The following is a 13,275-nucleotide window of genomic DNA, read 5'->3' on the forward strand; positions in this document are numbered from 1 at the left end:
AGGGTCTTAACCACCTGGCCATGCCCGGCCAATTTTTAGTGTACTTTTTAAATATGAAGTTTATTTAGTAACATCATAACTTTCAAGAACCGAAAAATATGAGAGAAAGCAGAGGGTTGTTACTAATGGAGCACAGTCAAAGTGGATTAATGTTACGTGGCATACCTAAGGGTTCAGTTTAAGGAACGTTCCTCTTTTTGATGTACTTCAATGACACAAGTGAAGGAATTGTCAACAAGTTACTTAAATTTACAGATATTAAGGTATTGGGTACTGTTAGCTATGAAAATACAACTGCTTTACAAAAGGATTTATATCATTTTGTGAGTTGGGTAAATAAATGGTGGATGGGTTTTATTTCGTTATAATAAATATATCAAGTTTTGTATGTATGTGTAGTCAAGATTCTTTACTGTAGGTGCACAAGACTTGTTAGCCATAAATTTAAACAAAAAACAAACAGTACACATTCCACTTATTTTAAATAATATATTAAAACATGTATATAATAATGTTCATTACACACTTAATCACCACATTTGAGTCAAGAACTTTAAATATTTCTCTTTTTATCAAAGTCCACACAAACTGGATCAGTTACTTTAGAACACAATTGACAATATGAATTACGATTCTCTACAAATAAGTGGCAGATGGCTTTTAATTATAATAAATGTAATATAATGCACATGGTTTATCATAAATTGAATTATAAATATGTGGATGGGAATAAAGTTAACAGTGTCATGAAGGAAAGGAATCTTGATGTAATAGTTGATCAGTCTCTTAAGTTATCCAAGCTAGTGTGTTGTTACTAGTGGTAGGGTAAATAGGATTTTAGGTTGTATCTACAGAAATATTGAATACAAGTCAAAAGTTATAATTTCATTGTTGAGGTCACTGGTTAGGACACATTTGGAATATGGTGTTCAGTCTTGGGCTCCTTACCTTACGAAAGACATTGAATTGTTGGAAAGGGTTCAAAGAATGATTATTAGAACGGTACCTGGGATCAAGGAGTTGTCGTATGAGCAGAAGCTGAAATCTCTCAAACTGTTTTATCTCGAAACATGGAGACTTAGGAGGGGGATTTGATTGAGGTGTTTTAGTTTGTAACGGGAACTGATAGTGTTGATGCATTATCTTTTTTTCAAATTTGTTTCTTCTTTGAATTTCGCGCAAAGCTACACGAGGGCTATCTGCGCTAGCTGTCCCTAATTTTGCAGTGTAAGATTAGAGGGAAGGCAGCCAGTCATCACCACCCACCAACAACTCTTGGGCAATTCTTTTACCAACGAATAGTGAGATTGACCGCAACATAATAATGCTCCCACGGCTGAAGGGGCGAACATGTTTGGTGCGACGGGGATTCGAACCTGCGATCCTCAGATTACGAGACGAACGCCTTAACCCACCTGGCCATCCGGGCCTTTTCAGAATTAACAGTGAGAATAGTAGCACTATGGAGTGCAAATATACATTTTGACAGGGTAGGATTAATCTTCAGCTAAGATAGTTTCATTTTCCTTAGAGGGTGGCTGGCCTTTGGAATGGGTTACCTCTCACGTTGTAGAGGCAGCAACTTTATATGAGTTTAAGAAAAAGCTTGATAACTTATGGCCAACCGTTATGGTTATATGATATAACGTTATGGGATCACATGGAATCTGTTGATTTATCTTGGCTGTTCCACACTCTAAACTAACTTAATAAAACCAGCCTATTTTTATAATAACCTAATATTTACGTGCGTCGAACAAGTCCTGAGAAGAATATCATTATTGTTCGAGTATAAAATGCTATATTTTTCAAACTAATTTAAAGTCAGAGAATTCAGGTTTGCTCTGCCATACACTCTGTTGAATCAAGCAACAACCACATATAGTGAAAAATTACCTTGGAAGTTCAATTATACTCTGCCTTCCCTTCCAAACCTCTGGGTTTCATTTGCTTATTGAATCTCTGGGGTAGCTGCTTCTAATTAAAATAAAATAACAAAAAACAGTGAAATAAATTCACTAAAGGGAAGGTACTAAATCATTACCACCATTCTTGAGCTATTTTAGCGGAAAAGTGGGATTGACCATAACCTTATAACTCTCTCAAGGCTAAATAAGCAAGCGTGTTCAGTAATAGGTGGCTTTAGTTTGCATTAATGTTTTAATTTTACGTTATTACCTAAAAACCAAACATATAAAGGTTAGAATCATTCTAAAATTATCATAAATTGTATAGATTATTTGTAATAAATGTTTTCTTACAGCAAAGCCACATTGGACTAGTTGCCGAGTCCACCGAGGGGAATCGAACCCCTGATTCTGGCGTAAATCCGTAGACTTACCGCTGTATCAGCTGGGGACTATTTGCAATAAATATCAGACTGTTGCATGTAAAACGTCGAATGTTTACGTGCACATTTGAAACTCGACTTTTAGTGGCTGAAAGAGAAGCATTATGACGAATTTGTCAGAATAATATAGTATATTGTCTGGTTCATTTCAACTCAATTTATTTTTCTGATTTCAAAACTAAATCATATTTACTTTGATCTTTGTCATCATGAATAAAAATGACATTCGTGTGATTTTCTTGTACGAGTTCATGCGTGGTCACAATGTAGCGACAGCAGCTAGTAATATCAATCATGCACCTGGTGATAGCACAGCTATTGAACGAACAGCACAGCGTTGGTTTAGGAGCTTTCGCTCTCGTGACAAATATGCCTTCAAAATGAGCCTTGGAGACGCCCTCTGACAGCCTTTAATGCGAAAGAATTGAAGGCCTTAGTTGAATCAGATACCTGCCAAACCGTGAGGGAACTTGTCGACAAACTTAATGTTCATTATTCGACGGTTTCCAGTTACCTTGAAGTAACTGGTAAAGTGAAAAAAAACTCTATAAATGGGTACCTCGCGAAATGACTGAAAAACGTCAAACAAGACGAGCTGAAATTTGTTCCTCACTCCTTACTCGCAACAAAAACGACACAATTCTCCACAGAACTGTCACCTGTGATGAAAAATTGATTCTTTACGACAATCAACGACGATCCGGTCAGTGACCTGACTATAAAGAAGCACCAAAATCACTCTCCACCTTGAGAAGCTGATGGTCAGTTTTTGGTAGTCGTCAGCGGGTGTTATTCGTTATTCATTATTAAACCCAAATGAAATTATTCATCAGAAGTTGTCATGAAAACCCAACAACAGTCAACTGCTGTGAACCCTTACTACTTACTACATGACAATGCTCAACCTAATGCCCTACTTGTTACTGTCCAAATATTATATGAACTTCAGTATAAAAACTTTACTTCATCCATCAGATTCACCAGATTTTTCCCCTACAGATTATCACTTTTTAAACATTTGGACATTTTTTAAAGGAAAAGGATTGCAAACCAAAGGTCAATTGAAAGTGCCTTCAAAAACTTCATTGCAACAAATGACATACAGTTCTTTAAAGATGACATGTATAAACTGACAACTCATTGGTAGAAGTGTACTGAATGTAAAGGAGCTTATTTTGATTAAGTAAATTAAACAACAAAAAGATGTACTTGTTTCATATTTTACTTTAAAAATCTGACATTTCATATGCAAACCTGAAATAAATACTTTATATATATACACACACTACTTGACAATAATTCGGATGGCTGTAATATCCGTTTTAATAAAGACCATGTACTTTGTACATAGTGTCCGGCATGGCCAAGCGTGTTAAGGCGTGCGACTCGTAATCTGAGGGTCGCGGGTTCGCATCCCCGTCGCGCCAAACATGCTCGCCCTTTCAGCCGTGAGGGCGTTATAATGTTATGGTCAATCCTACTATTCGTTGGTAAAAGAGTAGCCCACGAGTTGGCGGTGGGTGGTGATGACTAGCTGCCTTCCCTCTAGTCTTACACTGCTAAATTAGGGACGGCTAGCACAGATAGCCCTCGAGTAGCTTTGTGCGAAATTCAAAAAACAAACAAACAAACTTTGTACATCAGTTTTTCGCTTCTAAAAATTTTAGCCGCCTAGTGGCAAAGCGGTATATCTGCGAACTTACAACGCTAAAAACATTGTGTAGCTTTGTGCTTAATTCAAAAACCACAACTAAAAATTTTACCTTTTATAATTTTATAATCTTGTACAATATTTATTTAATTATTTAACTATTGTTTGTATTATAAAAGCGCAAGTTATAATTTGAATATTTTTCACTATTTTATGGCTTCCTCTTCTAGTAGTTCCTTTTTTCTGCTATTATTTTTCTATCACACACACACACGTATATACAGCTATAATAAACTTTTATATGTTATAAAACACCGACAGGAGTCGATATATATGTAACCTACACAGCTTTGGTGATGTAAAGTACTGTAACAAGAAAACCAAAACTTCACCAATCGAGTTACTATTTTTTAAACGTTACTCCTACTTTTGTAAGTCAGTGTAACTATGTTAGTCAGAGTCATTAGAACAAATCACGGAAAACACTGAGATTACAAGTGTTATGCTATATTATAACAAAATAAAATCAATTTGTTATCAATACAAAAGTTTAATTCTAAATACAGTTTTACTTTTGCATCACACAAACTGCTATTCAATGGTATCACGTGGCCTCCCCCCAACCCCAACTTTATAGTATAGCACAGTGGATTGATGAACTGTATGGCGTGAAAATAAAATTGGCAAGATTCTACGGAAGAAAGTGTAGTATTTTAATTCCAACATTTATCACCAGATGGCAATAGTATACCTTCGTTATCGAAATTGTTTTTTCAATATTTTGCGAGTGTCAAACACATTTAAGTTTTGTTATACGACTGCTTATAAGTAAATATTTTTAACCACATCTTAGAGCACTTCTAAGAAACAGACCGACATGTGTTTGTCCTAGTCAAAACCCTTAGGCTTAAGCCTATCCTTGTATTAGAAACCATAACAAAGCCAGTGATATAAAATCAAATTACATGGGAACTAATGTACAACACACTGCTATACTTACTATTCATTCTAAAAACGTATGAAAGAATGCAAATAATACATTTTGATACGTCAACCACCTTACACCTGTGCCGACGAGGCCTTTTATTCAAAACCAATGCTCATTAGGGCGCCTTGAATTGTTATTAGATTCGGAATTTGGACGTTGAAACACGTCATTATTAATATCCAAGTACAGCTATCAAGATACGCCCTCTATAGACCGGCAATATGTATGTTTCGAGACGCCATAAACCAGTTTTAAATTTACAAGCACACAAAGCAGTGGGAGATGTTTGATAGTTGACTCAGCAGCATGGTTAAACTGGAAGAAATTCAAAAGCTGGGTTATAATTAGTTAACAGACCCTTGAACAGAAACCCCACGCCTAGTTCGCGGATGACCTGTGACGCGAACCGCTTAAAACAGTATATTACTACCGAATGCACAAATAAAATTATGTTAGTTCAGCAGCTACGACATAGTCACTCAAATTGCTTGTCACTGACCTACGTAACAAGACTGCAAGAAGTTGTTGCGAGTCAACGATTACTAAATAAAATTGACTATAAAAACATTTCATTTACTTAATCTAGTTCGCAATATAAAGGACGTTATTCATGAAAAATTAATGATATATCTAGCGTCTTCACCACTACTGTGTATGCATATGCCTGATGAGTCCTGGTATTACGAGAAACGCCTTCCCGACATTAGATATAACAGACGTATTGTGATTCGCGTATTATAACATTTCCGTTTGCTTTCGCTCATGAATTCGTAGACTGTAGCTTGCATCGCACAAAATATAGAGATACCAGCAAAATTTAAAATTTGACGAATACAACAATTATTTTCAATTCGAAAACCGACAGTAGGTAAAACGTCAGAGGAATGTGTTTTAATGAAATTGCAAGATCTTACCACACACGTTAAGGAAATTTATTTATTGATACTTTCGTTGTGATCAGGAACTACAAAGTCATTGTAGAATAATTCGTATCCAAAAAAGAAAATTATTAAAACTGAAGTATCCAAACTATCAATCGTTATGAACAAATAGTACTAATAAAAACCCGCATAACATTCCCTGTAAAAATAGAGTATTCAACAACCTAAAGAACAGATTATGAATTCTGATGGTTTATGAATATAGATTTAAAACATTTTTTAAGGGCTACCCCGGCTATTCCAGATGGTGACGACATTTTTAAAGTAGTATATCTGTCTGTGACGCGGAATACTGGGATTCTCTTTCATACTGGAAGATTTGTTATTTAATCCTACTAGATACGAGATGAACCGCAGGTTCGTACACTTGGTACATGTACTTGGTCGAGTGACCAGTGTTGCCAAGCTAACCTTCTCAGGTTTATGACTGTAGACTTTCATGTCAGAATTTCGCATAGCAATCGGAACGATACGATTCATGCTCCTTACTTTAATAATTATTAAGAGTTAATAAAATGTTAAAACAGATATCTTAGAAACTTTTAACAACGCCTCCGTGGCGCAATCGGTTAGCGCGTTCGGCTGTTAACCGAAAGGTTGGTGGTTCGAGCCCACCCGGGGGCGATAATTTTTCGTTTTTTTTTTTTTCATTATTAAGTATATGAATAAATCACGTAATTTGAAATTAGTAAACAAAAGAGTAATAATCTATACTTATAACCTACCATAAAGAAAAAAACGGAAAACATAGCAATTGCCTTCCTACACACACTAAAAAGCGTCACACATAAATCATTCTCCACGTACACTTAGCACCTAACCTACAGATTATACCATAATAACTTACGGGGTCACATGAAAGATCACTGTTAGTAAGTTGTATCTAATCTATTGATGTTACTTATTCCTTCAACCTGGTCACATAACACGTAAATGTTTTTGGCACCTGTCCTATGAAAATAAGTTTTCTTGGGGTATTCTCCCACACACATAAAATTCCAAAGAACTTAAATTAATTGATTCCAGCCTTATTGTGACCCTGAACGTCATGTGCTTCGTCGAGCTCTATCGAAGGTGAGTCGACTTACTTCTGTCCACCGATAACCGAACTCATGCCCCTGAACACCCCAGTCTGGAAAAGCCAATTTCCCTTAAAAACTGAATCCCTTTAACGACTGAAATAAAAGTAATAATAAAATATAGGTCATTTACAGCGTCAGTTATCGAATTTTAGACATCTGTTTTGGATACTACCTCTCTAGTACCATATTTATACTATTTATACTCTCTTGACAGGACAAACCTTTCATTTGCCTGTTCACATTTCTAATAACCTTTTAACCTACCTTACTGCTTTTGAAAGCTTTATTTTTATAAAAATACACAAATTACAATTAGATCGTTCGCACGAACAAAAGATACTAGTTTTATTACAACTTCAATGTTTTATAGAATTTCCAGGAAAGAAAAATTCTGAACAACTTTTGTTAAAAAAAAAGATGAAAACTTGTTAAATGTCACAAGGCCAATTGTGAACCACCGGTAAGAGTGTCAAGTAAGACAGGCACATGATACGGGGGAAAACATTAGAAACTAATGACGTTACCACCTGACCCACACAAACGAACTTTGAAGTCGTTCTTTGATCAATAATATGTGTGTGTGTGTGTGTGTGTGTGTGTTCTTATAGCAAAGCCACATCGGGCTATCTGCTGAGCCCACCGAGGGGAATCGAACCCCTGATTTTAGCGTTGTAAATCCGGAGACATACCGCTGTACTAGCGGGGGGCCAATAATATATATATAAACTGTTATGAAATTTACTGAGTTTTTACTTCAAAATAACTGTTACTGTGTTTATAACTGTTATTTATTTCATACTTAATTTTGCTAGCCGCTATATTCACAGAAAAAAATATTTAACACCAAAATACCCTTTCTGATGCATTAATTTTTATCATAAGCTCAGTAAGGCTTTGAAAGTTATAAAAGTTTCTGTGACAACATGAAATCTGTAGTATCTTTTTAATCTCCCTAACATTTCTGTTGTTGCGCATGTTCTTACGTAACACCAGTGTTACATGAATGTTAACTTCCTCCAAAACGTGTACTGTTTCAATTGAGACGTATCCTTCAACACAGCTTCTGAGATCAGCGAATCTCGATTGGAACATACAACAATATCAATGCTGTTTAATAATGTCACCCGTTCTGATTCGTTCACATATTATATTATCTGAGACTTACAAAGTGACCTACTCTATAATCGGTAAATAACAGTAAACAATATTTAGTTTAGTTCGTTCTCAGCCCTATCAGTAGAAAGAAATACAAAGCTCCATCACCGACTCCCAAACTAAAATACTAAAACAAATATTATCTTTTATCGATTTTCAAAATTGGTTCCTAACTATGTACGCGAGAATAACACACACATCCATCCAATACAAAATGCTGCAATAACTTGACATAGATGTTTTTTATAAGTTGACCTGTTTAACGTTTTTTTAATTATTTAATTGTCATACGGGCAACTCGCGCTTTTAGTAACTAACGTTTAAAAGATGTTATATTTATTTATATCACTTTATGCTCTGTTCTCTCTTTTGAGACAGGATAGAGTTCTGGATTTCGGAGCTGGCAAGCTGGAATCGAATCCATAAAATATCAAAAACACATCCCTACCCTTTATGGCATGAGTGCGTATAAAAGACACAATCAGTCCCTTAGCAGTTACGGCATGGGTGGTAGAACGTTTCTGATTGGCTGCATCCTTTCTGGTCACGGCCCGGCATGGCCAGGTGGTTAAGGCACTCGACTCGTAATCTGAAGGTCGCGGGTTCGAATCCTCGTCACACCAAACATGTTCGCCCTTTCAGCCGTGGGGCGTTTATGTGACGGTCAGTCCCATTATTCGTTGGTAAGAGTTGGCGGTGAGTGGTGATGACTAGCTGCCTTCCCTCTAGTCCAGTGGTTCCCAACCTTGGGGGTGCGAGATAACATTTCAGTTTTTTTTTTTTTTGTTTATATTAAGGGTACTGTTCTATATATTCAAAAATTACGTTCAATTTTTATTTCTTATTTTTCTTGTTACAGACGTAGCTCACCTTGTTACGATAACCTATCGTTTCTACCGTCACCGGCGCAGGCCGAAATCTTAATGTACAACTGTAAAAAAACAACACACGAAAGGTAAACGTGACCTAAATACTTGGCACAACTAATTAGGTAACGTTCGTGAACGCCGTCTTAAAGTGTCTATTATATATGCAAAAACGGTTCGTTTGGGTTGAGAAAATATTTTACATAGAAGGTCGAAACGTTGTTCGCTCTTCTATGTAAAATATTTTCTTAACCAAAACGAGCCGTTTTTGCATATATATTTCACTACAAGTGGGTTTTCTCGACATCACTGATTAAAGTGTCATTTATTTATGTTATGTATTCACGTGATCGTGACTCGAGAAACTTCCAGAAGTATCCAGAATTAATCGATGACGTCATGTGACGTATATTCCTGAATGTTCTAGAAAGTTTCGCAGAGTATATAAACCCATGCGTGATGCTATGGTAGTCAGTGCATTGTTGATTCTTTGTTCGTGCAAAGAAACTTCATTATGTCATAGAAAAGGAAATGGAATGATGATTATGTGAAGTTTCGTTTCACTTGCATCGGAACAACTGAGAATCTGCAAAACCCCAGTGCATGCTTTGTAACGCTGTCCTTTCAAACTCAAATTTAAAGCCATCTAAGCTGCAGGAACATTTCAACAACCGGCATGGCGGAGCAGCTGTTGCAGGCCATGATGATGAATCGTTGAAAGGTAGAAGGGCTCGCTTTGATTCTCGAGCAACCCTTTCAAAATTAGGTTTTATATCTGCTGACAAGCCACTGCTGATGGCTTCATACCACGTGACGTATAAAGTAGCCAACTCAAAGAAGCCCCCTATAATTGCAGAAGAGGTGATGAAACCGTGTGCATTAGAAATGGCAACAATTGTTCTGGGAAAAGAAGCCTCAAACAAGCTTAAACAAGTGTCGTTATCAAATAATGTTATTCAAAACCGAATTAGTGATTTGAGTTCGGACATTTTGAACCAAGTTATTGCAGATACCAGGGCTAGTCCCTTGAAAATCTCTCTCCAATTGGACGAAACAACTGATGTTGCAAATTGCAGTCAACTCATCACACTAGTGAGGTATGTTCATGATGGTGCCATAATGGAAGATTTCCTGTTCTGTGAAGATCTGAAAACAACCACAAAAGGGAAAGATGTCTTCCAGTGTGTCAAAGACTTCTTTGCGACATATGATTTAGATATCCAAATTATTGGTTCTGTGTGTACCGACGGTGCCCCTGCTATGCTAGGAAATAAATCAGAATTTTTTGCACTGATGAAACAAGAGATTCCGCACTTGCAAGGTACTCACTGTTTTCTTTATCAACATGCTTTGGCATCAAAAACATTGCCTCCAAATTTGAAAAAAAGTCCTTGACACTTCTGTGAAGACCATCAACTGGATTAGGGGTCGCTCTTTGAACCACTGCCTCTTCAAGTCGCTTTGTGATGATTTTGGAAGTGTTTGTTTGTTTTTGAATTTCGCACAAAGCTACTCGAGGGCTATCTGTGCTACCCGTCCCTAATTTAGCAGTGTAAGACTAGAGGGAAGGCAGCTAGTCATCACCACCCACCGCCAACTCTTGGGCTACTCTTTTGCCAACGAATAGTGGGATTGACCGTCACATTATAACGCCACCACGTCTGAAAGGGCGAGCATGTTTGGCGCGATGGGGATGCGAACCCGCGACCCTCAGATTACGACTCGCACGCCTTAACACGCTTGGCCATGCCGGGCCGATTTTGGAAGTGAGCATTCAGTTTTGCTTTTCCACACAGACGTCCGCTGGCTATCACGTGGGAGAGCTTTAACGCGCTTCTTTGAACTGCGAGAAGTCAAAACTTTTCTGAAAGAACGTCACTATGATATGCCCAAATAGAATCACAAGAATTCAACCTAATGCTCGCCTATTTGAGTGATATTTTCACTCGTATGAATGACCTGAGTGTATCTCTTCAAGGGAAAAACAAACATATTGAAATGCTGCGAAAAGTTAAATGCTTTCAAAGAAAAGTTACATCTTTAGTGTCGACGAGTTAAAAGAGGGAATCTTTCAAATTTTCCATCACTCGAAGAAATGGTAGGTGAGGATGAGTCTCTAATTCCATGTGTGTGTGAAGAAATTGTGGATCATTTGGAAATATTATCAAAGTCATTTATGGATATTTTGGAGGAGAACTGGAAACTTCTGAAGAATGGATTATGAATCCATACTCCTTCAATTTGGATAATATGTCGGATGATGAAGAACTGAAGGAAGATCTTGTTGAACTGCGCACAAATCGAGTTCTTGAAATGCAGTTTGAAATCAAAACTTTGGAACAATATTGGTGTTCGGCAATGGACATGTTTCCAAGACTTTGTGAAAAAGCACTAAATGTGCTCATCCCATTCGTGACGACATACTTATGCGAGTTTGAATTTAGTGCTCTTTTGTCAATCAAGACAAAATCTAGAAATCGCTTGGGTGCACTGGCAGACTTGCGGACTGCTATCAGCAACAAAGTGCCACGCTTTGAAAAACTCGTAAGAAATAAACAGGAACAAAAGAGTCATTAAATTTAAATTGGCTTATGAACATTTGAACATTTCAAATTTAAAGAAATTTCATGAATGAAAATTTATTTTTTTGTAGGCCATGTAGGGTTTATGCAACTTTTAGTTTGTTGTAATATTTTTTTCTTTTCCAAATGTTTTGTTTTTGTTTATATATCATTAAAAACTAATTATAAAAAATTCGTTTTAGCCACCTTCACCTCTATTCTCAAATAAATAACTACTGTGAGGGGTGCGAGAACATATTACATTTGCTTTAGGGGTGCGGGATATAAAAAAGGTTGGGAACCACTGCTCTAGTCTTACACAGCTGAATTAGAGACACTAGCGCAGATAGCCCTCGTGTAGCTATGCGCGAATTTCAAATCAAAACCCAAACCATTTCTGGTCAGTAGTTAAAAACTGAAGAAGACGGTAGATAGTCTCATTTGTTTTGTCTTAAATACAAATCATTTCTTTCGTGTTACTTTCAATAATAGTATTGGTTAGAATGTTTAATATATTTAATTTAATTACAGATACACCATTGTACATTAGTAGCTAAGTATAAGGATTTAGATCTAACCTAAATCTCCTAAGCTGGCTGAATCACCAGATATTATTGAGTTTACGGCCCAAAATATCGTTAACATAGATCGTCTCCAAATGTTGAAATAATGCATTTTAATTTTCATAAATAAGTATGGTGTATTTAATTAGCTATATTATTATCACGTTATTAGTGATTACTATTTTAAGTAAATCGTTTATTCTGACTGGAAGTTAATATTAAATAAAAACTGCTCGCAGAAAACCAGTTATTTAACGACAATAAACGAAAGATACTTTTGTGAGGTAAATGACGAGGAAACCAGTCTCCGGAGTTACAGTTAAATAGTTTGGTCACATGAAAATCAACCCCAGACATGTTCATACATGGAAGAAACCTGACGAAGTTTGGGGCTCAAACTTCCTACAAGCAAGTATAAAACATGGTACTATATTCTGAGGGTATTCAGGAAGCTCAAAGCGAAACTATATTTTAACAAAAGGTCGTCTACAACTGTTCGCATCAAGAAACCTGAACAAATTTAACAAACCTTTTTATCATAACTGTTTGTTTTGAATTTCGCGAAAGTTACACGAGGGATATCTGCGCTAGCCATCCCTAATTTAGCAGTGTAAAACTAGAAGAAAGGCAGCTAGTCATCACCACTCACCGCCAACTCTTGGGATACTATTTTACCAACGAATAGCGAGATTTACCGACGTTATAACACCCCAAAGGTTGAAAGGACGACCCTCATATTGCCAGTCAAGCACGCAAACCACCTGGCCATACCGGGCCGTGTTGTACAGATTTAAGTTTAGCGTTCGCAAGTTGTGCGAAGTTAATGGAATTTTATTGTTTTGGGGAAGAATATTTAACGACCTCTTCCTACACAAGATATTCATGCACTCAAATCAAAACGTTAAATTCATATCGGAATTTTAAATTTCCACGACAGTAATATCCCCCGTAGTTAAAGGAACAATCCTAACCGTTTAACAGAAAGAGACATGTACCAAGTCGTAACTCAGCCACAGAAGGCAAAGTGTAACAGTGAAAATCCATGAACATAATAATCGCTGGCAAACACCCCTAAGGTGTTAACCTTAATAACTGTTAAGGATCTTCATCTGTAAAAG

At 36.7% G+C, this 13,275-nt stretch overlaps 1 protein-coding gene and 1 non-coding gene across 15 annotated transcripts in view; one reads left to right on the forward strand and one right to left on the reverse strand.

Annotated features, from left to right (window-relative positions):
* The window catches only part of LOC143236454 (uncharacterized), a 146,935-nt gene that overhangs the window by 117,731 nt on the left and 15,929 nt on the right, over window positions 1-13,275 (reverse strand). For 6 of the 14 annotated variants that reach the window (XM_076474714.1, XM_076474715.1, XM_076474724.1 and 3 more), the window contains one exon: window positions 8,616-8,912. The exons of 6 other annotated variants lie outside the window; for them this stretch is intronic. The gene's annotated coding sequence lies outside the window, so the exon portion shown is untranslated. Of the gene's footprint in view, window positions 1-1,896; window positions 1,978-8,615; window positions 8,913-13,275 lie in introns of all 14 variants that reach the window. 2 more of the 14 variants (XM_076474721.1, XM_076474720.1) reach the window with 1 other exon arrangement.
* TRNAN-GUU (transfer RNA asparagine (anticodon GUU)) lies at window positions 6,481-6,554 on the forward strand. The gene has a single exon. It is a non-coding gene; the product is annotated as a tRNA-Asn (tRNA).

The sequence above is a fragment of the Tachypleus tridentatus genome, chromosome 13, assembly GCF_004210375.1.
Source record: "Tachypleus tridentatus isolate NWPU-2018 chromosome 13, ASM421037v1, whole genome shotgun sequence".
NCBI classification, from domain to species: Eukaryota; Metazoa; Arthropoda; class Merostomata; order Xiphosura; family Limulidae; genus Tachypleus; species Tachypleus tridentatus.